Raw genomic sequence first — 26,407 nt, forward strand, 5'->3', positions numbered from 1 at the left:
CTACCAGACCCAAAGGGTCTGCTATGATGTAGGAGAGGGAATCCACACAGTTTTCTTAAAAATTCTATTTTTTAACAATTTGCGGGGAGTCAGTCTGCTTCGGCTGGGTCTTTGGCTGAAGCATATGCGTTCGGCACAGCTGTTTCCTTCGGCTGCTGTACGAGCTATTGTGAATAGCCCATACAGCAGTCCTTCGGTTCGGCTGCACCAAAGGCTTCCTGCAGCCAAAGCGAACCAAAGGATCGGCTACATCCTTTGGCACTTGAATAACCCCCCCCCAAGTCAGCAGTGGCCGCTGCATAAGTCCTCAAAAGTTCACTTTAAGTAAAATTTTATCGACTTATTAATAGGAGAAAATGATGACTAAGAAACTGATGACAATAAATGCTGATTTTAACCATTTTAGAGCATCCTGGTGCATGCCATTGGTTTTACAGTTTTAGAAAAAGTTAAACAAATTGATAATTATCACATAAATATGCAAAACAGGGGCTGTTAATCACATTGGTGTGGACTGAAAAGAGCGCCATTTTTATTCTTTATTACTTATGTTTTTAACTACTGTACTTACCCCTAAGAATGCTAAAAACACACAACGTATTCATTTTATTGCACACTTTCTAAAAATATTCTTATTAACTAGTTCCCAGCCTGGGTACGTCTATTAAAGTGTATTTAAACTGGGAGCAAAATGTAGTGGCTGCATTAGTTTTCTCTTTTCTAGCTTTTTGTTTTTTTTCATCTGGTGATTCCACCAGTAACACACTTTTTGTCCTAGGCTGACAATGCTCAGTCATCGAACTGTATCTTTGGAGAATGAATGTTGTCACTGTACAACAGGACTACAGAACATTTCCCCTTCTCCATAACTAAGAGGGGAGGTGTTTTGTAGTCCACAGAGATAACTGGAAATAATGCACCTGACGAGTGCAGCATAGGGAGAGAGCCCAGGAAGTTACCAGCTCACAGGGTTTCTGGCAGGATCAACAGCACTTATCGAGCAGATAAAGCAAAATGCATCCAATGTTATATTTTCCAGAACAAAAGGGAGCAAGTAAGAGAAGTTTATTGTTAGGGTTTACATATACTTTATGTGTGACAAATAAATATTGAATATGCAGTTTTAATTATTCACTTGCAACAAGGTTTCCATTAAGGTAGTTAAATGAATTTATTGACATAACAATGTATCACAGATGTGCAGAAGTCAAAGTAGCTCATTGTCAGATTTCAGAAGCTTAAGGCCCCATTCGCAACAAATACATTAGCATTGTCAATAGATGTAAATGAATGCCAACGAAAGGTAACCTGAAAAATGTATGAGGGTGAATGTTACCAGTTCACCCTGCTGCATTGCATTGCTGCGCGCTGAAAAAAATGCTCTACTTTTTTCAGCACAAATAATGCAATACATCACAAACGGAATGCAAGTACAAAAAAAAATATATAGAAGTTTGTCCACTCAAGACATAAATTAATTAAATTATTAATTAATAAATTAAAATAAAGATTGGCAAAAAAAAAAAAAACCCAACAGGACAGAATCCAAGGGAAGTAAATGGAGGCTGAAACTGCAAGTTAACAGATCGCCGTTTACTTTTTCCGTCTGATTTTCTGTGAACAGCCCTTAAAACAATTAGGACAGTAAAAGCCAACTGCTGATTTATTTGCTTTTGCTCTATGCAAAATCAATTAAAGAACATTTTTGGCCCACAGTGAAGTCCTGTTAAATTAAAATAAACATTTCCAAACATATATATAGTTAACCTTCAGAGGGCAATATTAAATGGTATTTATGCTATATTGCCACATTTCTGCTACTATGTTAAGTCTAGTGTTTGCCAGTGAAAAGTGGAAGCTTTTACATTCATGAAACAACAATGTTGTACTTACTTGTGTGATGCTGTCCCTCATGGTTGGGGACCTTCCTTTTCTAGTGGTGGTGGTGGCCATTGTTGTAGTTGTTTCCATGATGGTGGTAGACATGTCAGCCAAAAGTGTAGTGGCTGTAGTCTCAGTGGTCATGACTGATGGAACCTCACCAACAAGCATAAGATTGCCTTCCGTCCTGATATTGGGGTCACTCTCTGCAGCTAGAGATAGAACCTTTAGCCCATTGTAATACAAGCCTGAGATCTGACCCTGGAATGGCCGTCCTTGGTCCTTTCCACCAACTTTGATAGCTGCCTGGCTGTTGAATATGGTGAGCTGCCGACCTGGAGGATAACAGGAGTGATGGCTCAATAACTTTTTTTTAGATGGCAGAATAAATTACCAATGCAATATGATACATAAAAGGGCTTTCTACCTACAGAAATGTTACATGCAGCATATCCCTTCATGTCCACAAATAATTTTTCAGCTCTGTCTGATGTTTGTGCTTAATACTGCTAAAATAATTGATCCATGAAAAAAAGTTTCTTTTAATATAATTTAAGGATTCAATATCTAACCAGCAAGCATTACATACATCACAGTTATTGTAGCTAAAGAAAAAGTACAGCTAAAATAAAGCTAATGATACCAGCTTAACCAAGTACCACTAAATAAACAGAATACCATTCCCAAATTGGTCAACCTGGCACTATGGTAGCTCAAGCACATAAGTTGTTCCTCATCATCATCAATAAGCAGGGTACATAAACACAATATAAAACTTTCTTGCCACAGTCCTGATACAAAAGCCATATAAAAGATTTTAACAAAAATACAGTGCAACATATTTTTATCTAATTTTTATTCGGGCTTTAACATACTGTATTTGTTGTTCACTTTTCTATGGAAATCTAGAACCAAACTTAATCTGACACTAAAACAAAATCCGGTGGACCTCGGTGGTCCTGTTCGGCCAGATTTTATGCATCATGCTGAAGCTTACCTCTTACACATTTTTTTTAGCTCGGAGATGAGAATACAAGGATCTCGTAGCATAACCCTTGGGACTAAAAGTAGAACTCCAGCCATAAATAACAGGCTAAAAATTATTATACCATTACAGATTAAAGAAAAAAGAAACGTGGCTGCAATAATCTCTTTCAATTCAGAGATGTCACCCACAGTACCTTTTTTTTTCTCATGTAGATATCCTAAGTCTGATGGGCAGCATCAATCACCCACCTTTAAGCCCAGGCCATCATGGACACACCCCAGCTTAGGACACTGTGACTGGATAGTGAAAAGCAGAAGCAACACAGTGAGCTCATCTTTCTATTGCTCTGCTTTCTTCTCTTATATGATATGCTGCTACTCAGTGGCATCACAAGGGGGATGCGGCACGCACCCGGGTGCCACCATTGGAGGGGGGGGGGGGGGGACACCAAAAATACTGACAGTCATTTTGGTGTCACCCCTATGAAAAGTCGGGCACTCGGTCATGGACCAAGAGCCTGACAGTGTCAGGAGAGAGGAGGGGACCCGGCGGCATACCTCATCCCGCAGGGTGAACATCCCCTCCTCTCTCTGCCAGCGTCCATCACCAAGATGGCCAACGGCAGGTGTCCATAAGATGAACGCGCATGCGGCCTTGGGATGCCCCTGCTGCTACTTCCTTTAATGCTTCAGCTCTGATGGACATGGATTACAAGAGGCTGAAATCAGGTTAAATTCAGATACACTGTTTGCACTAAAAATAATGTTGTATTTTTGATTACACAGCTTCATTACTTTGTGACTTTTATAAGTGCCTAGAGTTTAACTTTAATGCTCAACTCCAGCCAAAATATTTTTTTTATGTTGGATATAGCAGATAAGTTAGAGTCAGTTTATAACTTGCCAGATTTTAATTGCCATCTGTGATTGGGAATATTGTCTCCTACTTCCACACTTTCAGTAATGTTGGGAAAAGTTAGAACCTCTGAAAATGTTTTTATTATTGCCTTTATGCCCTGCCCCAGTAATCACTGCATCACCCTTTTCTTGAGAGGTGTCACATGGACAAGTTTATAAGGTCACAGACAGAAGTGAAAACCTAAGAGAAATGTTAACTCTTCTCCCCTCATGTGTTTCTATTGTATATAGATCTGTGGCTACTCCACCCTTCCTACTGTTTATTTATCATTCCTCCCACCAGTAATCTGGTAGGGATGGTAGGTCATTCCATTCTGAGGAATAGTTCTTTGCCTCCACTTGACTTTTCTTGGGTACACTACTCCCCAATCCCCTTCAAACATTATTCAATAGATACAAGGCCTGCTCAAGCAAACATTTAACTGCTCCCACTTTTAGATCTCACCCTTAGGGTGTGGGCATCCAAAAGGCTATTATCCTTGTGGACAAAATACATCCTCTGGAAAAATGATCAGCTACCAATATTGGCTACCATGCCAGACTGTGAAATTTGGTAGAGAACAAATGAATTAAGCAGCTCAAGATGGAAATTGTATAATGTAGATAATAACACCAACAAAACTTCTGTAAAAGTCCAAGTGTGTTTTTTATTAGTCAAGAAACAAGTTAACAGGCCAATAAAATAATCTCTATTCAATTTTGTATGGAAGGATTAAAGTAAAAATATGAAATAATAAAAAATAGAAATAAGTATATAGTAACATAGTAGGTAAGATTGAATAAAGACACAGGTCCATCCAGTTCAAACTATGTGTGAAAGTGTGTGTGTGGCTGTTATATATATATATATATGGCTCTAACACTTCCCATATCCCTGTAAGTGAAGTGAAAGAAGACACTCATCAAGACGTTTCTTGAATTTATCAACGTTATCAGCTTAGCAGATACCACTGCCTGTGGAAGGGAATTCCACAGTTTTACTACTCTCACAGAAAAAAAAACGCTTTACATAAGTAAATGTATTAAAATAATGTTTCTAAATGCATCAAATAAATAAAGGTGAATACAAGGTGGTATTTTATCATAATTGTGTTATGTTTTGTCAAGAAGGGGTTCTTTTTTTGTTTTGAAACACATTCCCCTGTTTTTTGACTAATTACTGAACATGCCTGGACTTTTAGAGATGTTGGTTTTGTGAGCTGTTTTTCTACCTGCATTCTTTCAAAAACACCACCTTTAGTCTTTTTTAGGCTCATGTTATTACACTTTAAATATAGTGGACCAAACAGACTCTTTATTAGTAGACCTAAAGTACTGGGATAGGGTGCATCACATCTATCAGAAGGACGGTTAGTTTTTCTTAATACAGTTTTCTGGCTTTTTGAGTAGTGCCATAATTTCCAAAGGAATCATTCTACTGTCTATGGACTTTCCATATTCTAGGTTTTTAGTGGTCATTATTTTGCATAATTTTAGGGAAGTCTCAGTTGCCCTAGAACCCAGGACCTACTTACTAATTATGATATCACTTTCCATAATAGATAAATATACAATATGTTTTTACATTAGCTACCCCCTTCCAAGGACCTCTGGATTTAAGCTATTGAATGCAACAATACAGTCGCTATATCTTTTCAGACCCAATATTCCATGGGAACCACGGTGCTCAGCGTAAGTCTCTGCCGGAGCCAATCAGCAAAATGAAGTGGAAAAGAACTGGCACTCGTAGGAATTCTCTTAATGGCATCTCTTCATTGAAAAGGCATAAAAGCAACTACAAAGATTGCTAACATGTTTCAGTCCCCCAAGGGACCTTAATCATATCAATAAAATACAAAAATAAGAGCAATAAATACAAATACATAAGCGAACCGACAAAACCCTCCTACATGTGTGCACATATACCTGGTGAGTTAACCCCTTCAATGCTAAAGCAAGAAATAACAAATGAAGGCAATCCATCTTGCCTTAATTTAAAGCATATATAGCAAGGTTTCAACACAAGGCATGTTGTTATATATAGCAGGATTTCAACACAACACGACATCATATATGGACATAAATATAGACTCATCTATCCCTGTAATAAAACAGAACAGATATATGCCAATGCATAAATGCATATGTAGCGCTCACCCCCGAAGGAGCCATCAGAATAACCCGGGCATTTCTGTCCCCAAGCCAAATTGCACCACCCAAAAAACGATCTGCAGCACACCAACACACCTTGGAGAGTTTTGTAAGCAGTTTTACTGAGCAAATATATAGATTTTGTCAAGAATTGCATATAAGGACACAATAATTGAAGGAACAATAGTCAACAGTATACATTAAGTATTCAGACACTGAGCAAACGTTGCTATCTATATGCTGTGGTGTGCAGTCCTGAACTATCTCAGAAACTATCTTTGATTTTGAGCACTCGATTGATAATGTATCAGTCCCAATCTCCAACTCTCTAAACTACTGGCCAGTAGCAATAGTCTAGGCTTGCCATCATTGGGGCCCATGCTGTGTTGATGATATGAATTGCAGAAATAACACAAAATGGCCAGAGGCCTCTCACCACTCCTCAGGTCAACCTTGTAGCTGTGATGTCCATCAGCAAGAGACAGGCATCCCTTTTCTCTCATGCCAACACTTTTTCTGGTCCTGAAGTCATCTGCGGTCCCTTGAAGAAGATCCACGGTCACTGAGCGTAGCAGACCAGGCTAAAGTCTCTCTTTATTTAGAGGCTCTTCAGTCTGCTTGCACTCTCCCAGACAGCACACACAGCGTCTGTGGCCACCTCTGCATTAGCAGTTGCCACACAGCTGTGTCTCCTTCACAGGGTTCTCCCAGACGCTCAGCAGCCCCAGCCCAGAATAACCCCATATCTACCAAAACAGTCTCCTGGGAACTGCAATCTCTACGCTCTCACACAGCATGGCTTGTCCCAGTCTCTGCACTGCAACAAGTCTCTGCATCGCAGGCTGTGCAAAGGTCAGTTAACTATTTACAATCATAATACTAGTTATTCACACATATATCTATATATCTACAGATATATAGATATATATATTTCCTGACACCCTGCATGGCAGCATACAATGGGTATGGCTCCGCCCACAGCCCAATCACAGGACCAGTTATACTATAAATTAAAGCCCGGCTCCCAAGGTCACCATTCTTTTTTCTGTCCTCATTGCTCAAGCTGGTTATACTAAGAATATGTTTGAGTTTTTGCCCTCACCTTGCTGTTTTTTTTCTGGCTTGCCGCACAGGTTCAGCCACCCCTGTTGCGAAGTTCCCTTTGTTCAGGTGGCCAAATGCATTCTTATAAGGGAACCCTCCCCCATAGGCTTGGAGTTGGGGTGCAGTAAATGGTCTCTTGGGATCTCTTCATGTTCGTATGCTTCCTCCATCAAGGCGGCGGGTTGAACACTTGCTTAGCCTCCTGGTCTACTGACTCCAGAGAGGAACTGTGACTCAGCTGCATCATCAGAAACTATAGTTGTACTGGGATGATCACATGCATAGACAAGCTGACAAGTAGGATCCACTCAATTTTCTTTCAATAAGTTTGTTTAAGCAATACATGTGCTACTATTTACTTTGGCTTTGCAGTGCTGCTTTGCTCTGGCTCAATCTTTCTGAATATCTGTTATGTTTGTAGATCCATTCAGTTTTCCATGTGTGCTTAAACCTTACAGGTGCATTACAGGAAGTATGTGATTCTGTGGTGCTGCTAATGCCTTAGCTGAATCTTGCAGGTATTTACCTGAAACATCCATTAGCTTGCTTGTGGTGCTTTGCCCTTCAGGTGCTTGCTGAGTGCAGGCTGCTGCCATGTGCGGTGCTGCTAAAGCTTTAACTGGATCTTGCAGAAATGTGTTGTTTGCTTTGCCCTTCAGGTGCTTGCTGAGTGCAGGCTGTTGCCATGTGCTCTGCTGCTAAAGCTTTAACTGGATCTTGCAGAAATGTGTTGTTTGCTAACTCTGTCAATCTTGTGCCTTAACTCTTTGGGTGCCTTTTCATGTGAGTATTTTTCTGGCACCTGTGGTTCCCTCAGCATTGTTAATGTTTAAATGTAACTTATGGAATTGTTGCTTCTTGCAGGCCTATTCTGCCTGTTATTCAGTAATCTTTGTCATGGTCCTATGTATACAGCACTGTGTTAGTGACAAGAGCCTGTGGTGCTATAACCCTGAGCACATGAGTATGTGGCTTCCATGTTTTCAGCATGGTTGTTAGTGTCTATCAGGTTCTGCTGTTTAATCATATAATTATCTTCAGTTTTATCTGTGTTTGCAAAGGTTGGATCATGTGTTCAATTGCCTAACCTCCTTCCCCAAGAGACCCACTACATTCTATAAGGTGAGGGTCAGGTAGGTATGAAGATAAATAAAAAAAGAGTGTGCAATGCATGGGCATAATGAATTGAAGATTTTTCAGTCCTTTTGACAACACTGTTCCTCAGAGTGAATATGCAGGGGTTAATGGATTGTAAATCTCTCCAGCCCTTTGCCATCACTGCTTCTCAGAGTGCAAATGCATGAACTTCTGGATTATAACTCTCATCACCAGTACTGCTCCCCAAAGACAGAGTAAGGTGCTCAATTTGGGATGAAAGGTCCTCTTTAAGCTGTGATACAGCTGCTACACATGCAGGATCCTGCTATTAGAGTCCAGCTAGCGGATTGCATCACAAGGATTGTACAACCTTTAAGAAGTGCTTGGCCTGCAGTCACCTGGCAGGATGCTGTGCCAAGTTTACCCTGCAGGGGCAGCAGTGAATAAAGAGGCAGAAGGGTGGAGGTCTGAAACCTTAACCAGAGACATCCGCGGTGTTAAACCCCCTTCCCATCCAGGCCATTTTTCAGTATTCAGCGCTGCGGTACTAGGTGATGTGCTTTATGGACACTCTGATGCCTTACACAGTGGTGATGTACTTTATGAACTATCAATTACTAGCCCAGTCAAGCAGCTACATCCACAAGTTCCCCTCTAGCCCTATGGCAGTCAGCTACAGAGTTTTGCCCTAGCGCACCCATAAGGCCAATAATAGCACTTACTTGCCAGGGCAGTCCATACTTGGCCTAAGAACACAGAAGTGGACATTTTGGCTGATAATAAGGTCTCAGAGGCATGGTAGTTTCTGAATGAATTGACATCAGCAGTGACTTAATAGTGAGGCTGCTATGGATATGCTGCATTGCTCATCCGAGACTGCAGTTACCTAGAGTTGGTACAGATCTCCCACACACCAATATCTAATGTCACAGGGGACGGAAGAATTCCCAATCCTCCTTTCTTCATTTAAACAAACCAAGATTACTCCCTCCCAAGAAAAACAAAGCCCTTTTGACGGTTCCTCTTGTTGGTTATGTGTTCAGATGAAACACTGAGATCTTGAGGAATGCTGAATTAAGTTTTACTTGCTTAGGACATTACATGAATGGATATAACATTGTGAAGAAAAGTAACTTTGTGTATATCACAGATAAGCATCCACACAGGGACCAGCATTCCACTACAGTGCCATCTACAGCTCGAAATACATCAGTACATTAGTATATGCTGTTGCATTTCCAAACACCTCTGACCAACTTGCCCAGTAGGTCTCAGGTTGTGGGAGCTTACAAAACTTTGAGCATATGCTGTTCAGAGTATATGCACAGAGTTCAAGATGGACATTGTCAGGTTTTTTCTGATCTTTCAGTCCATTCATTACCATGAAGGTTCCTTGGTGCAAGCGAAGCCTTAGGTTATATGTACACATATCCAAATGGTGTCTTGTAATCTTTTCCAGTCCAAGATATCAGGCCTTTTATCCCTTAATTTTACTAGTGGGACAACCAGGAGACTTATGACTAGTCTTGGTTTTGAACACTTTAAACAGATGGATCAGGATCCAAATATTGCATATGGAATCACTATATTCAATCACTTAAGCCATCAACTGGCTATAGGATGCTGTGCCTTGCAGATGTGTATTCACATTCCTGCGCACCTGTACTTCATCAAATGTCTTGCTTATCATTCTAAAGTTCCACTTTTGGTTTGTTTACCTGCCCTTTGGCCTTGCCACAATCCTAGGTCATTTTCCAAATATTACATATTACAAGCCTATTTCAACTTTTATCTATGTCCCTATCCAGTGATCGTGTTAATAAAGGATTCTTATGTGTAAATCACTTCAACAGCCTTTTGGTTCAAGGTCAGTGACAGTCCATCAGGAGGAAAATGCATCTTTGAGTTCAAAATCCTTTCAGATCCAAGGAACCTCTGTATTAGTTCAATGAACAACTGGATGATGTTTTTTCCATAGATTTAGTGTCTGCTCATAGATGTAGGAACTGCTCACTGCTGATGGAGGTACCTCTAAACAAGGATTTAGCGCTGAACTCCCCAGCATTTCCTGGCTGACACTATAAGCCACGAAGCCCTGGACGACAGTTAATGTTTTCTTATCCAGCAGTTTCCTGTGGATCAACAGCAAGTGGGTTATCCAGATCTCATCCTGATGGTAATCCCTAAGAGCACAGAGTGCAGACACTCCTTGTTAAGAGAATGTTCTAAGGGAAAGAGTAATTGATATTTTAATGCATATATGTTTCCTTCAGTCCAAATGGATTCAGGTTCCTACAATTATCCAGGTAGGGCGATGGCAATCATTTGTTTGTGGTCCATCTGTCCAGGGTTCCCTCTCTTGTAGACTCTGACCCTGGAACCTTCTAGTCATCCTTAATATTCAGACCTTCTACAGCAGGTGCTACATCCAAACACATCCAAAACTACCTTAAGTGGCTTGGAGGTTGGAAGTAAAGTCTGCCTTGCCTGGATTACACATCTTCAGTCAATGAGTGTTTGTTGAATACTAGAGCACCTACTAAACATCACATATATTCTACAGTGTGGAATAAATTCATAGACTTCGCAAGCTTAATAGGTTTCGTCTCTCTTCACCTTGCCATGACAGAGGGAATGGACACTGAGGAGACTCTATTCTTTCCTTTTCTGGTTGAAAGGCAGTTTCCTCCAATTCTGGTGAATTAAACAAAGAATCTGTGATTTCAGGGGATGCACAGTGATCTTCCTCAGGGGTATCTTGACAAACCTGAGGTATGAATTCAGGAGCTTCCAATCTCAAAATACTTGAACTTCATTCAGAATCAGTGATACTTTGAGTGGCATTCAGAGAATCAGTGGGCCACATCCAGCTCAGACACATCTTCTTCAACACTGTCATCCTCACTCTCTCTCTGTCAATGATCTAAACAAACCTAGCTAATAACTGGAGTTCTACTAGAAGCAGGTGAGACAGGTGCATAAAGTTCTTCTCTGACGGGCATACAAACAGCTTCACTCAAAGATAACAAGCGATTCCGATGCCAGTTAGTTAGGGGTCCCTCTTTTACCTCTAGTCGAATCTGGTACACTGGAAGGTCAGGCAATTGTCTATAGACAATATAAACTTGTGAGCCCCATCTGTCGGCTAATTTATATCTGGCAGCAGGTCCCAGATTTCTCAATAGTACACTGTCTCCTGATTGCAGATTTTGTACTCTAAAAACTCTCAGGTCATAAATCCTCTTGTTCCGCTGTTCTCTACCCTCTGCTAGACAATGGGCCTTCCGATACACAGGCACCAAGTTTCTTCTGAGCCACTCCACACGTAGCCTTTGTGAGTAGCAACAGATGTTTGATCAGCCGACAAGCCAAGCTTCTCTTCCAAACATCAGCCGATAAGGTGAATTTTCAGTTGCAAAATTTTCTGTACTGTTATAAGCATGAACAATGGTGGAGATATGCTGACTCTAATGCTGCTTTTTCTTCAGTGGATAAAGTCACCAGCATATCAAGTAAGGTACGATTGAACCGCTCTGTCTGTGCGTCACTTTGAGGGTGATATGGAGTAGTCCTGGACTTCTGGATTTTTAGCACGCGTTATAGTTACTTGATGAGTCTACTCTCAAAGTCTCGGCTTTGTTTAGAGTGAATTCTCTAAGGCAACCCATAGTGGACAAAGAGTTTTTAGACTAAGACTTTAGCCACAGTGGAGGCTCGTTGATCTCTGGTGGGGTAGGCCTGAGCATATCTTGTAAAGTGGTCAGTCACCACTAATATGTTTTCCTGTCCGCTGGTGTCAGGGTTCAAACAGAGGAAATCAATGCACACTAAATCCATGGGACCTTGACTATGAAGGTGGCTCATTGGAGCAGTTCTGGTGGGTAGCGTCTTTCTCTGCATGCAACGCAATCAGGAGTGAAAGTAGTTCTCAATCTCAGTCCTCATGTAAGGCCAGTAGAATCAATCTCAAACTAATTCAAAGGCTCTCTCATATCCTACATGACTGTGTGTATCATGCATGCAATGTATCCCTAATTTCTATGTCCTCAACTAGGTCAACTTCAAAACGAGAAATTCCAGTTTATGGGTGAAAGGGCAAAATGACCTTATTTGCCTGATTCTAGGATCCACGTGGTAAATGTTTGAACAAGAGAAAATTGTGTTTTGTACATCAACTAGTTTTAGTTGTTTGCAAAATGAGGAGTCTGCATTCTTCAGTAAATGTCATTTTCTTATCTTTGTGTGAAACATAAGCCCTTGAAACTTTCCAGCGAATTTCCTTCTTTGTAGCTGTTCTATGGTCCATATTATTATAATTAGTTTTGCATACGCCTCTTTCACTGTTCATAAATTTTTTTGTTTGAACAATAAATCTTTGAATATAGAGTGAATACACAACTTGGTGTGACTCTTTATTCCCAAGTACTTGTCTGAAGCTGACAGCACGATCGAATCCTGTGAAACCGTAAAGAGAAAGTCCTACCAGTTTTTCTCAGAGGGGTTCAGACTTTGGCTCATGTAGGCCACCGGTCATAATGTTCCACCATGTTCCTGATACAGCACTCTTCCTAAACCTTCTCTACTGGCATCAACATGCAACTAGTATGATTTAGTGGTGTCAGCTTATGCCAGTAAAGGAGCTCCAGTTAAACTCCTTCAATTGCAAAAAGACCTTCTCACATTGTTCAGTCCATTCTGTTATAATGGACTCTTTAGACTTTCTAGGCCCTTGGGCTTTAGGTCTTGACCCAAGAGACACAGGTCCATCCTCTCTGTCTACTTTCAACAGCTTATTCAAGAGTCGAGCCATCTTGGCAAATTCTTCCACAAATCTTCGATAATAAGAACATAATCGCAGAAAGGCTTGCAGTTCTGTGGCGGTCCAAGGCCTTGTCCATGTTGCTACAGCCTCCCGTTTCTCAGGATCTGTAGACACCCCCAGTCCCAAATAAGTGACTGAGGGCAGTCCCAAATAAGTGACTGAGGGCAGGAAAAACTGACATTTCTCTAAAGAGAAGCTTTAGTCCTTCATGAAGCCGTTTAAGGACTTTTTCCAGGCGTTGTTCATGTTCCTCTAGAGTTTTTCGAAAAGACTGTCAGGTCATCTAAGTACACGAGTACCTCTATTAGATTCATGTCACCCACAGTCTTCTCAACTAAGTGTTGAAAAGTGGCAGAGGCTCCAGTTAAGCCCCGAGGCATTCTGTTGAACTTGAAGACTCCCAAGGGACAGATAAAAGCAGTCTTCTTTTTATACTCAGGATGCATGGATATTTGGTGGTACCCACTTCTCAGATCTAGCATACTTAACCATTTAGCTCCAGACAGGTACTGCAAGGTGTCCTCTATTCGAGGGGTGGTATATTTGCCTGGTGTGGTTCTTGGCTTGAGGGTGCGGTAGTCTATGCAGAGGTGAAGAGAACCATTCTTCTTACAGACCACCACAATGGGCGAGACATTCGGGCTTCTGGATTTATTATTACAGTCCTTTTCAATTCAGCCAGCTGTTCCCTCAAATCGTCCAGATCTCTCAGCGGGACTCGCCGTGATCTTTCCCGAAAAAACTCATCATCTTGAATACGGATGCGGTGTTGAGTGCTTTTGGCACACCCCACGTCAAACCCATCTTTGGAAAACAGTCCCCGCCATTTAAGGAAGAACTCTGAGGTAGAGGTAATTCCAGAGTTGATCTCTACAAAAGCTCTGCATGAGGAAGAGTTTTTGTTGAAGGTGTGTAATGTCTCAGATTCCCCTGTGACTCTGAGAGCGAAGATACCAATTGGGCAGGTAGTTTCAGTGAAACCCCTCTCACCAACTGATTCAGTGGGGGGAGTAGAAAATTAGATTTCAGCAGAACGTTTTTTTAACAAAGATGCTCCTATCCCATCTGAGTGGGAGAAACAGCTACAGTCGTTGAGAGGTGTTGAAGGTTCTGCTGAAATCTAATTTTCTACTCCCCCCACTGAATCAGTTGGTGAGAGGGGTTTCACTGAAACTACCTGCCCAATTGGTATCTTCGCTCTCAGAGTCACAGGGGAATCTGAGACATTACACACCTTCAACAAAAACTCTTCCTCATGCAGAGCTTTTGTAGAGATCAACTCTGGAATTACCTCTACCTCAGAGTTCTTCACGTTGTCAGAGCAAGCTTCTAACTTCACCTAGGGGCCAGTATGGGCCCAATTGAATCTGACCGTAGCTTTGAGACAAGTCTCCTCTCCTGGTTTCAAAAGCTTTTCCGCACCTTCCAATTTCCACAGGCGGCCAACCTCTGCTGGGCCTCTCTGTTCTTGGATCATCTGTAGGTAGACCGGCCATAATGCAGGTTTACTTTCTCAGTGACAGGGCTCTCTGCAGCCATAATAGGGCAGGGGTGTGGAATTCCTATCGCCCGACGCCCGGGACATACTGCGCTGTGCTCACAGCGCCACCTGCCTCAGCTGTCAGGAAATACACAGAACATCTGTTCTTTGTTGGAGGGCACGTTCCATAAAGAGAACTTGTCACCTCCAAACTATCATATAGAGGATTTTAAATCCCTATGTGATAGGAATAAAATTAGGCGAGGGGGGGGGAGTAAAAAATAATAAAAATTAAAAAAGTAGAAGCTGGGTAGCATCTCATTACCCGCTGCCCGGCTTCCTGATTGCCCGGGAAGCCTGCTCTATGCCAAGGATGTAAGGCCTCGAAACAAAAGGTGCAGTGGTGTAAAGAGAAGGTGGTTTTCCTGGGTCATTGTATCTCCCAAGGCACTCGACATCTCACTCGAGCGAGTTGCCGCAATCAAGAAAATCCCCTTGCCTCTGGGTCCGAAATCCCTCCATGCCTTTCTGGCATTAATCTCCTACTGTCGTTCTTGGATCCCAGGAGCCTCTCTCTTGATGCAGCCCCTCTATGACACCCTGAAGTCTGACCCCTTCTCGTTATCTTCTGAGGCCCTGACTAATTTCGAGGTCCTGAAAGAGATCCTGGCCTCTGCCCCCGCTTTGGGCCTCCCGAACTATGAGAAGCCCTTTGAACTGTTCGTCTCAGAAAGTCAAGGCCATGCTACTGGAGTGCTTGTCCAAACCCATGGCAACAGGCTTAGGCCTAAGGCAGGAGGGGGGACCCTCCTGCCTTAGAGCCGTCTTTGCCGCCCAGGCTCTTCTGGACAAAACTGCTGACCTTGTACTGGGGCATGATCTGTTACTACTTGCTCCCCATGACATAACCGCCATACTGAACCAGGTACAGCCAAAACACCTGTCGTCAGCAAGACATCTCAGGCTAAAGTGTACCTTACTCCTTCCGGACAATGTTACCCTTCTCAGATGCAACATCCTGAATCCATCCACTCTGCTCCCACTTCTCAATTCGGAGACCAGAACTTAATTCTTTAATGAGTATTGAGAGATACAGTGTGCATTGTTTTCCGGGAATGGAGAATCAGACACACAAGGAGGGGATCCGGTACAGGTGAGGCCTTAAATACAGGTTTTAGCCTCTTCTGTTTTTGATCAACATCTTGAAGGATGGAGCGGGTTGTGGTGATTGGGCACCCAGTTTGCTCCCTCACTGAGGCCAGTTGAAGTTTCCCCCTGGCTTAGGATATGGCACTCTCTTGGGAATCTCTGCGGCTTCTGTAATTAAGTCAGGTGAGTGCGCTCTTCCTGGACACTGGGCTTGAAAGTGGCCCATTTCTCCACAACAATAACACCTCCTTCTGACCCAGAACTGTGTATTCCTCCCTCTGATCCTATTAGGAACTCTTCTATTGGAAGAGAGAACTGCCCCAGTGGGTGGAATGTTTACTCGAGGACCTGGCCAATAGGCTTGCACTTCTGCCACCCTCACAACGGTTTGACATAAAGCTGCTTGAGCCTCCCGCATCTCCTTAATAGCTTGACATAATTAACGCTGAGTTTGTGGCAACTGAGGAATGTTTGACGGTCACACCAACCAAAGGACGGGCGGTATCTTGCCTTTTAAAACTCTTCTGTGACTCATTTGTCAATTCAGAGTCTTCCTCATCTAAAAAGTAGCCTCGAACTTGAGTAGAATATACGTGCACTCTGTCTCTCTTCTTCACGGATTTATTTCAACAATTCTGGATAGGCAGGGATATGGTTGGGACCTTTTAAGAGGATCTCCAGAACAATGGGGTAGTTGGGTCGAGCACCTTGTAAGATTTGATCCAGTCAAGTCATCAACTGCTTGAGTATCGGTATCAGTGCTGATACAGAGTATTTGGGCGAATACTCATACTCGCCCAAATGCTCTGATACTTACCTCCGATACTGGAACTTCCTGTCAGCGGGAGATCTCCCTCTGACCGGCAGTGCCGAGGAAGCATGGAGCTGGCTTCATTTCCAATGAGGAAGCCAGGCAGTGGGTTATGACCCATATCCCGTCTTCCTGATTGGCTAAGAAGCATGCATGTTGCTAGGCAGCCTAAATTCCTAACCAATTAGGAAGCCAAGCGGCACTTAATGACCTGCCTCCTGACTTCTTGATTGGTCAGGAAGCCAGGCTGCCTAGGAACAAGTGAAGCTGACTTCCTAGCCAATCAGGAAGCCGGGAGGTGGGTCATGAAATGCCACCCGGCTTCTTGATTGGCCAGGAAGAGAGGCAGCTGGGCAAGTGAAGCTGCCTGTTCTTTCGATAGAACACCGACTTTCCAGGCAATTGGGAACCTGGGCGATAGGTCATGATCCGCTGCCTGAATTCCTGATAATCAGGGCACACAGCACTTGTATCGGTACTCATATCGGAGAGTACCAGAAAAAAAATCTGTACGCGATACCGAAAAACCAGTATCGGTGCATCCCTATCGAAAAGTCAGTATACAGGAAAATAAAAAATAATGGTTAAAAAAAATATTCAGGGTTTAACCAAACATTTTTAGCATATCAGTTCTTAATTGGCTACATAACTAAAGCTGGCCATACACCTATAGATTTTCTGCAGATTTTCTATGGTCAGATGGGAAAAGTGCAACAGATTCCTCCATCTATGCTAAACTGTGTGGATGGAGAAATCTCCCATTGGGCCAAGCTGCTTGCTAGTCAGCCCCGCTGGCTCTCAAAATACCTGAACAAGGCCTGCATGCAATCAAATTGTTCATGTATTTTGACCAGGCCAGCGAGGCCGACCAGCAAGATACTGAAGCTAGGCCCTGCGGGAGATTCCTCTATCCACACAGTTTAGCATAGATGGAGGAATCTGTTGAACTTTTCCCATCTGGCCAGAGAAAATCTGCAGAAAATCTATAGTTGTATGGCCATCTTTAGGGCACAGCAGGGTGGGTCCATTGCCTAAATACATTGTGCTGCACGGTTTCCCTCTCATGTCAGAAAGTTGGGAGGTATGGTTGTGATGTTGGAGCAAAAATGAAGCATATGTATGGCTATTTATCACTGGAGCATTCATTCCAGCAGCAGCATATATAATCTCATACATGTACTTGCCACGGCAAAACAGTGCGCAATGAGATTTCACTAGCACAGATTTCACTGTGGCTTATTTCCTTTTTTTTCTACTGTCACCTTTAATTATATTAGGACACACTTTATATTACAAAGTTAACCAGTGCTATTGAAACTCACCCTTCACATGAATCAATAGGGCACATATAAGCATTATACATTATTGTTTTAAGTGGAAAAAGTAACCCTCGCTTGCATCAAAAAAGCAAACTGCTGTTTCCAAACTGAAGCTGTAACCTAAAGCCTATGTAACGAAGCTTGCATGATCTTGTGCTGGTGTTTCTAATCAGAAGGACCCGATTTGTGTCAAATAACAAGTTTAGCAAGGGAAAACAGTGCAGTATGAATATGTAGATCACAATTTGACATCAGATTTTAGGAAGGAATCAGGGGAAATGTATGACAGATTCAGTGCTAGAGGGTACTCTCGTAGAACTCTTAGAAACAGTAAGTTTAGAAACAGTAAGTAAACGAAAGATCAAGCGAACAGATTTTGAGTACAAAAGGAAAGATAAAGGAGAGTGTGAACTATGAGGGCCCAGTTCATATGATAACCCAATACGGCTCACAGTGGGGGACTTTAAGGAAAATTTAGAAAAAACACTGGCATGTACTCCACTTGAACCTGGGATTAGGAAAGATAGTGGGCCCATATCCCCAGATGGTTGCCCGCAGAGCACGCAATCTGCGTGACCACCTTGTTTGTTCGGAATACAAATCCAGCACTAGGGAGACCTAGTTATCTTTTTTTTTTTAATTTCTGTCAAACATTTTGACTAGATGGCTTAATCTAACTATCGCTACATAAGACTATAATGCTCAGAGTTCCCCCTGACATGAATCAAGCCCATGCACTGGTTGTTTGAACACACCGTTCGATATCGGTATGGAAATGCACGGCTTGAATTGATCGATCACAAGTACTAGTGGCAAAGATAAAACTCCTGAATGGGTCAGTGGATCCCTCATTGAAAATCACTTGATGGTCTGTTTTCAGATTGACACATTTGCCTCTGCATACAATTAAGTCTTACTTCAAAGCCCAGGATCTCCCGGTCAAAGGAGTAATTGCTGATTCGGATTCATAGTATCCATTATGTGTCTCTGTGATTGACATTTTTTTCATCGGATGGATTGGTCTGGGAATTGATCCACTAATACATGTAGTAATATACAATTAGAAGTAGAGTTAATCTACAATCACCGGGGCTGCCGGTGGATGACTGTTTACAAGCTCAACTACTTCTAATCAATTATTCAAAGGTGGATCACGTTTATATATATTGTTTTCTCCTAAGGTGATTTCTCTGGCAACCCTTCCGGGAAAGAGTGGATGCATGTGAGGAATGTTATAACATTGTTCATTTTAAGGTGGTTTCTTTTGGGCTGCGGTGCAATATATTCAATGTGTAACTAAATTTGTTAATAAATAAATTTGTATTTTGACAATAACATGGTCTGAAATAACCTCTGTGGTCGACACACAATCCTATGTGTGAGGACCTTCTTTTTCTATTTGTATGCTCTGGGTATAGATCTCCAATACTGGTTCATGATTGCATGCGTTCCTGGGGGAGTCAATAAACGCATGATTTATTAAGAAAATCCTCCGGGGAATCATACTCTTATCTTAAGCCGAGTATATAGCAGGGAATGGTCTGACAGGCATCTAGGCAGTGACATGGTAGAATTTCTGATGATCCCAATACATAGTCTATACGTGATAATGTATTATGCGTTTTAGAGTGGCATGTACAGTATACTGCTGCTCGATTGAATGAAGGAGACGCCAGATATCTGCCAGACCCATTTCCAAACACAACTTGCCAAACGCAGATAAACTGGTAAACTCTTGAAATACGACCAGAGGGAAATCTATCTCTACCTTGGTCCATACAATTAAAATCTCCCATTACCAATATTGGAAGTGGGAATTTATCCTCCATAAAATGGGCCAGTTCTATAAGTGCATCATTGGAGTACGGCAATGGAATATAAATGTTAGCAACCACACACTCCATATTTGATAATATGACAGAGAAGGAATATAAAACCATAAATTACTTATACCTGCCCTAATATATATACACACACACACACACATAAATATAAAAGCCCAGTCATCAGTTTAGAGTTAGCCATGAATATTGGCCTGAATTATTGCTCCCACTCTGGCGCACACAGCGACACCTGATATGTAGCGCAATTGTCATTTTTGTATGTAGGTATACCCGACTTGTGTTTTCATTAGTATGCCTGAGTTCACGGGGATGGGGTACTTTTTAAATTGTATTTCCCTTTATTCATCTTTTTTTTTTTTCTTTTTATTTAAGTTCACTGCTGAGGCAGCTGAATGTAAACACAGCAGGCAGCTGACAGTGGCTGGGGGCAATAGCCAGCGTGTTATTGGCTATTTAAAATTGCAATAACCTGCCTATTGCTTGCTGTCAATCAGCCAAGAAGGGAACTGAAGTAGAAAGTTCTTCTTCAGATCCTACTCCGCTGATTGACAGCAGGCAGTGGGTGGAAGCAATAGCCAGCCTGCTTTTGGCTATTGCAAATTAACATTGCTATTGCTCCCGGCCACTGGGTGGGAGACATGTTGCCAGCTTTCCTCTGCAGGCAGTTGATCCAAAGTGGGGGCACAGCGGGGGCAGGGGAATGCAGAGTCACAATGGCTGACAGCGATCTCTCCTCCCCACTGGGCAGCAGCTGGTCTGTGTCCCCTCTGCCTCTTCTGATACAGGAAGCAAGAGCAGCGAAGGACACAGACCACAGCATGCAGTGGGCTCCCAGCGGGGAGGAGAATGGGGGGGAGCAGAGCAAAAAACCCTAGGCCTCAGCGTGACTCTATCCTTATGGATAAAGAGAAAGAGCTCTTTACAAGACAAGGCTGCAAATTCATAAACATGCCTGGCAGAAGTGATGGCAATTAGAAACACCACCATGCTAGTGAGCAAGGCCACAGGGATATTTCGGAGAAATTTAACCCTTTCTCTGCCAAGCCCTCCGGAACACTTTTAACGGGTTCATGTAAACACACGTCATCCGCTAGAAATGGTTATACCAAGAACACGGCTGCTACTGCAGCCGTGTTCTTGGTATAATTTTAAACAGCAGGCGATTGCTGTTTCTGTACAAGTGATCCGCCTCTGTACAGGCGCCGGATAGTTTGTACTGTGCGGTGCTGTGTCCACCCCCTTCTGCCACCGCTGGGGCCTGCCGCTAGCTTCCTACAGCGGGTCTCCCTTGACAGATTGGAGGGAGATTAGCAGGCTTCTAGCTGCTGATCTCTCCTCCAATCACTGGGCCCGGAAGCGATGTGTATTACGTCACTTCTGGTATCAATGTGTACATTCTCTGGCTCTCAGAGCCAGGAGAAGAAGCTGGTGAAGCAGATCTCTGCTTCATCAGCTCCTTTGAGGTCCTTAGGTGACATTAGGAGTGAGAGAAATAATTCTAGGGCCATCAATCACTGCTAACTCTTAACTGATGAGCAGTAAAAGCTTTAAAAATTGTCGCCTATAGGAGATTTGGGGTATTGTAGTTTTTTGCAGTTACATGGGTGCACGCAATTTTAAGGCTTGACATGTTTGGCATCTATTTACCCAACATGAGCCCATCTTTTATATTTTACCAAAAAATTGAATATTAGATTATTTTTCTGTGCACTAAATGTAATTTTAGTGTATTTTATCCTAAAAATATTTGATAAATTTTGATGAACATTGCAACTACCATTTTTTTTATTGTACAGGGCCTCTGCTTTCAGAAAATATATAATTGTTGGGGGTTTTAAGCTGTTTTCTAGCCAAAAATTATTATTTTTTCATGTGTGCAAATATTAAGATATTGCTCTGGACAGCAAGTGGTTAACCTTAACAACTGGCCACACCATTTTTGCAATTTTTCCTATTGTTTTGATTTTCTACTGCTAAAAATATTGTGCTACTAATTTTGTGGGTACTGTGATAATTGCGCAAATGTTTATCAAATCAATATTAAACCGATAAAAATACACGGTTAAATTGATAAAAGCGCACTAAAATCAGTATCAGTGCACAAAAAATGTATTTTTTCCGACTAAATATAAAAGATAAAACTGGTGTGCAAAATCTGATAGCATCCTCAGCTACTAGTTGCTTAGGATGACTTAGAGTTGTGTATGCTGATCTAAGGATAAAGGGGGGTGAAGCTAGGTGGAACGGGGTATCGGGTAAAGGGCCTCTGCATACATCTCTTCTCATATTTCAGGCAGCACTGATGTGGTGATATCATTGCTGACTGAATAAAACGGCTAGTAAGAGTTGAGGGGACAGGTCACCCTGTGTATAGAGACCAGACAGGGGTGACTGGCTTCTTCAACAGGAAATATTAGTATTACCCATCTTTGCATCAGCTTTTCAACAAGAATTGCTGGTGATTGGAGAACAAAACATAAAAAATAAAAAAATAAAAAGTTGTGCAATTAACTGAAATTGTGGACTAGAGTGCTCTTGAAAAAGTCTGTGTATGACAAAATGCTTTGTGTGTGTCATGGCGTCCGGAGGCGCTCACTCTGTCCCTCACCTTGCAGCCACAGTGTGTGGAGACACCGCTCTCTGAATCTCCTGGGACCACAGACACGTTCCCAGCGTTTCCCTGCTGTGGATGTGCCTCGGAAGCAATGTTCTGTGCATGCGTTTCAAGAGCTGCGCTGGTCACGACGTTGAGGCCGTCTCCCTTGGTGGTTTCACATGCGGGGAATCCTTGTGTGATTTCTATAAGCCCCAATAGAGATTTAGCATGCACAGCAACTGACAACATGCAAAAACTCACTTCCTCGTAAGGAACACAAGCCTTCAACAATACACTGAGCCCTGCGCTAACTCCACCTCTGTTTCCACAGCAACAAGGACACAGCGCGAGTAAACGGGACGGCGGTCGTCAGTTTTTTTTTTTTTATTATTTCTATTTATTTTTTATTTTTTTATTTTTTTATTTAGTCAAGTTGTCGTCGTCGTGGACAACGCTGGATGTCGTGATTGACGTTGGATTACATCTGTGGACCAATTTTTTTTTTTTAAATAAAAGACTTGTCAAAAACATGTCTTTTGTTTTTTTTTCCAAATAAAGGATTTTTTCAAAAGTGTGGACTTTTTATTTACAATTTTATTTAACCCTTTAGTGAATGGGTAGGGGTACCCCTTACTCATTCACAAGGGGGGGGTGACATCTGGGTGCCCCTGTATTAAAAGGGTACCCTGATGTGAATAAGCCCCCATACCCGCAGACCCACACAGCCAATGCCCCAGAGTTTGTGGGGAAGAGGCCATTGTCTCCTTCGACACGGGGACAATGTGCTTTTCCCTGTGCCAACCCTAGAAAAGCACCCTCCCAGTGCCGACCCTGGAAAAGCACCCTCCCAGTGCCGAGGGCATGTGGCCTGGTATGGGGGGGGTAACCCACGCACACTTTTTTTTTACATGGGGTCCTTCAATATTCCTACCAGACCTTAAGGGTCTGGTATGCTTTTAGGGGGAACCCCACGCTTTAAAAAAAAATATTGCTCCCTCCTAACATTCCAACCAGACCTAAAGGGTCTGGTATTGTTTGAGAGGGGGAACTGCACGCTTTAAGAATAGAAGAAAAAAAGTCTTTTTTTTTTTTAGAAATGTCAGTTTTGCTGCAGTAGGTTCTATACATCATATAGATTTACAGGCAGGTTAAGGGGACCCCCCAGGCACAATATGTAAAGAAATTTTTCATTTTTATTGTTACCCTTTAAATGATGTTAAAACCACTGCTTCTTTAAAAACTGTATTTTTTAAAAGCTTTTTTTTCATTGATTCCTGTCCCCCAGGGCAGTACCTGGATCTACACCTTTTATGGCAAATATCTTGCATATAAGCCCTGTTAAAGGGGACAATTGTTTTTGACCCCAATGGTTCTACCCCCATTGACTTGCCTTGAGTTTGAATTCAAACTTTTTGGGTGTTCTAAAGTACGAATTCGAACCGAACTCTGGCCTGTTCGGCCCATCACTAATCCAGACCTGGCGCAAGGGGCTCTGCCCTGCAGTACGGGACAGTGTGGAGCCTGCTGATGTCACTTCTGCTAGGATATACCGAGGACTGTTTTCTGGATCTTTGTTCTGGACTCTAATATACAAAGGACTGGAGATCTGTGTGTTTTTCTTTGGAGGATGTGTGCCATTATGGCATAAAGATAATGTAAGTCAGGCCAGGGGGCGCATACGCAAGCCCCGCTAAGATGGCTGCTTAGCGTGGGAGCTCTGCACCATGGCAGCCGCAACAGCCCGACACCCGGCTTCTTGGCTGCCCCTTGTATACCCGCCGCAACGAACCGCAAAGGTGCCAGATACAAGCTGTTATGGGTACCCATTATGGGAACGACCACATTCACGTCATCCAGCCTCTGTCACCTCGTCCTGAGGAGAATTCAGGGAGGGTGAGAGTGGCTGCTGAGCCTTGACTGACAGCTATGGGTCCTTTTGGTGGACTATTGACTATTGACATCTGATATTAAGAAATGGACTAAAAGATGTAATCCTAGTGAATGCTTGTTAGAGATCCTAGCATACTTAACACTGTGGGTATGAAATGCATTTTTAGTTAAAAATGGTCGGTAAATAGAAGTGGGGAGATTAGAGGTAGCTCACATTCACTTACTAATGGCACGATAGGCTAATTAACCACTTAAGTATGGACTACGATGACACAACTTTTAAAAATCACTGACACTTATTGTTATTGAAGTTAAATTATATTAATAATCAATTAATCACTTAATTGCACTTAGTACTTTTCACATATAACTTTTTTTTAAGGGGAGAAAGGGAAAAGAAAAGGGGAAGAGTTAAGGGGCAACGACACTTCACATCCCCGTCATTGGAAAATATTTTTATATGATGTTGCACCCAAGGGGGGTTTTGGGGGGGGGTTCTGTTTTTTTTTTTTTCCTCCCTCTCTCTTTCTCTCTCCTCTATTAGCGGGTTTTAACCGATGGGGAGACGGGTATTTATGAGGAACATTTTGGGTGAAATTTTCTTCACTTAACACTGTGGGACTTCACAAACACAATAAGCCTCTGATAAGGGAGGTACCAATTTGGGGGTAATAATAATCTGAGTTTTATATAGGTAATGAGGAATTTAAGGGATAATCACAAATTATTTTTTAAGAGGGGAGGGGAGAGAGAAGAGGAGAGAGGAGGGGAAAGGGGAAGAGTTAAGGGGTGACGACATTTCCACATCCCCGCCATTGGAATTCATTCTTATATGGTGTTGCACCCAAGGGGGGGGAGGGGTTTCTCTCTCTCTCCTCTATTTGCGGTTTTAACCGACGGGGAGACGGGGTATTTATGAGGAATAAAGCAATATGGGGTGAAATCCTCTTCACTTTAACACTGTGGGACTTCACATACACTATAAGCCTCGGATAAGGGAAGTATTAATTTGGGGGTAATAATAACCCGAGCCTCATATAGGGGAAGGGGAATTTAAGGGATAATCACAAAACTATTCTAGATGCTAAGTCTATTATAGGGCACATTATTAAAGGTATTTCATTAGTAAATATATGCCATTTTTGGCTGTCTAGTTATATTTATATATATATATGGCATTTTATTGGGGAGCTCTCTCGGATCACATATAAATTTAGTCTTTACCAATCAGGGATTCAAGTTTTTTATAAGATTTGGTAGACATCATTATTAGTATCATAAATGTTATTAATGATGTAAATATAACTATTTAGTTATTATGGGGATGGGGTAGATTGGTGGGGTAGCAGCCTTAAACACTCAGACGTTCAGTTAGGCAAGAGCTGAGGGGGGAGCAATTGTGAGTGTTCTCTTTCCTTTTCTCTTGCCCCTGGATGCTAGATACCCGGGGTGGGGTTAGGCTGCCGTTGGTAGCTGTGCGCCCGCACTTGACTCGACCATAGGAGGGTTCCTCTGCTCGAGTCAAGCGAGCTGCCAGCAAGGGGCAGCTCTTAAAAGGTATTTCGACAGGGCATCTAGAGGCCCTAAATGTTGCATGTTAAGTAAAATGTTAGACTTTTTGTTGTATGTTCATTTTTTTTAATTTGAAGTGCAATATTGATTCTTTTGGTCGGGGAGGTGTAGGCTACTTAAACTGCCCTAGGCCTCAGTTAAGTGGGAACTTTCTAGAAATAGTGAAGCGGGCTTTCCACCGATTTCGGTGGGGAAGTGAGTATTTACTCAAGGGCCCGAATGGAATGATACAACTATCTAGTTATGGTGGCATGTGAAAATGACATCCGCATAGCTACACATAATGTGCAAGGCTTAAACTCGCCAGTTAAACGGTGAGTGGTTTTTAACCACTACTTGTCTCAAAAAATAGATATACTCTGTCTCCAGGAAACGCATTTTCCAATTAGTTATAATCCATCGTTAATACATAAACACTATACCCAATACTATCTTGCTAATGCGGCAGACAAATCTAAGGGGGTAGCTATCCTATTTGCCAGGCATGTCCCGTTTGGGCTGAAATTAGAAATAAAAGATCCTGAGGGACGCTATCTGATGGTGAAGGGCTGCATAGGGGATCGCCTTTTTACGATTATCTGCTACTATGCCCCCAATTCTGCTCAAATCCCCTTTTTCACTCACCTCCTCAATACGCTGCCCCCCCACATTGAGGGGACAGTAATATTAGCTGGGGATTCTAATCTAGCTTTAGATCTAGAACTCGATATATCCCACCCCTCGGGATCTAAGTTGAAACATCCCCCTAAACGTGGACTGAAGCTGGCAAAGCTCCTACACGCACATTCTTTAGTGGATGCGTGGCG

The 26,407-nt window shown here is 42.3% G+C and overlaps 1 long non-coding RNA gene across 1 annotated transcript in view; it reads right to left on the reverse strand.

Moving 5' to 3' along the window:
• Nucleotides 1–2,074: 2,074 nt before the first annotated feature.
• The window catches only part of LOC108801858, a 113,297-nt gene continuing 88,964 nt past the window's right edge, over nt 2,075–26,407 (reverse strand). Inside the window, exon 3 of the long non-coding RNA XR_001942175.1 lies at nt 2,075–2,216. This is a non-coding gene — a long non-coding RNA (uncharacterized LOC108801858). The remainder of the gene's footprint in view (nt 2,217–26,407) is intronic.

The sequence above is a fragment of the Nanorana parkeri genome, unplaced genomic scaffold (genome assembly GCF_000935625.1).
Source record: "Nanorana parkeri isolate BGI_ZX_2015 unplaced genomic scaffold, ASM93562v1 scaffold2534, whole genome shotgun sequence".
NCBI lineage: Eukaryota > Metazoa > Chordata > Amphibia > Anura > Dicroglossidae > Nanorana > Nanorana parkeri.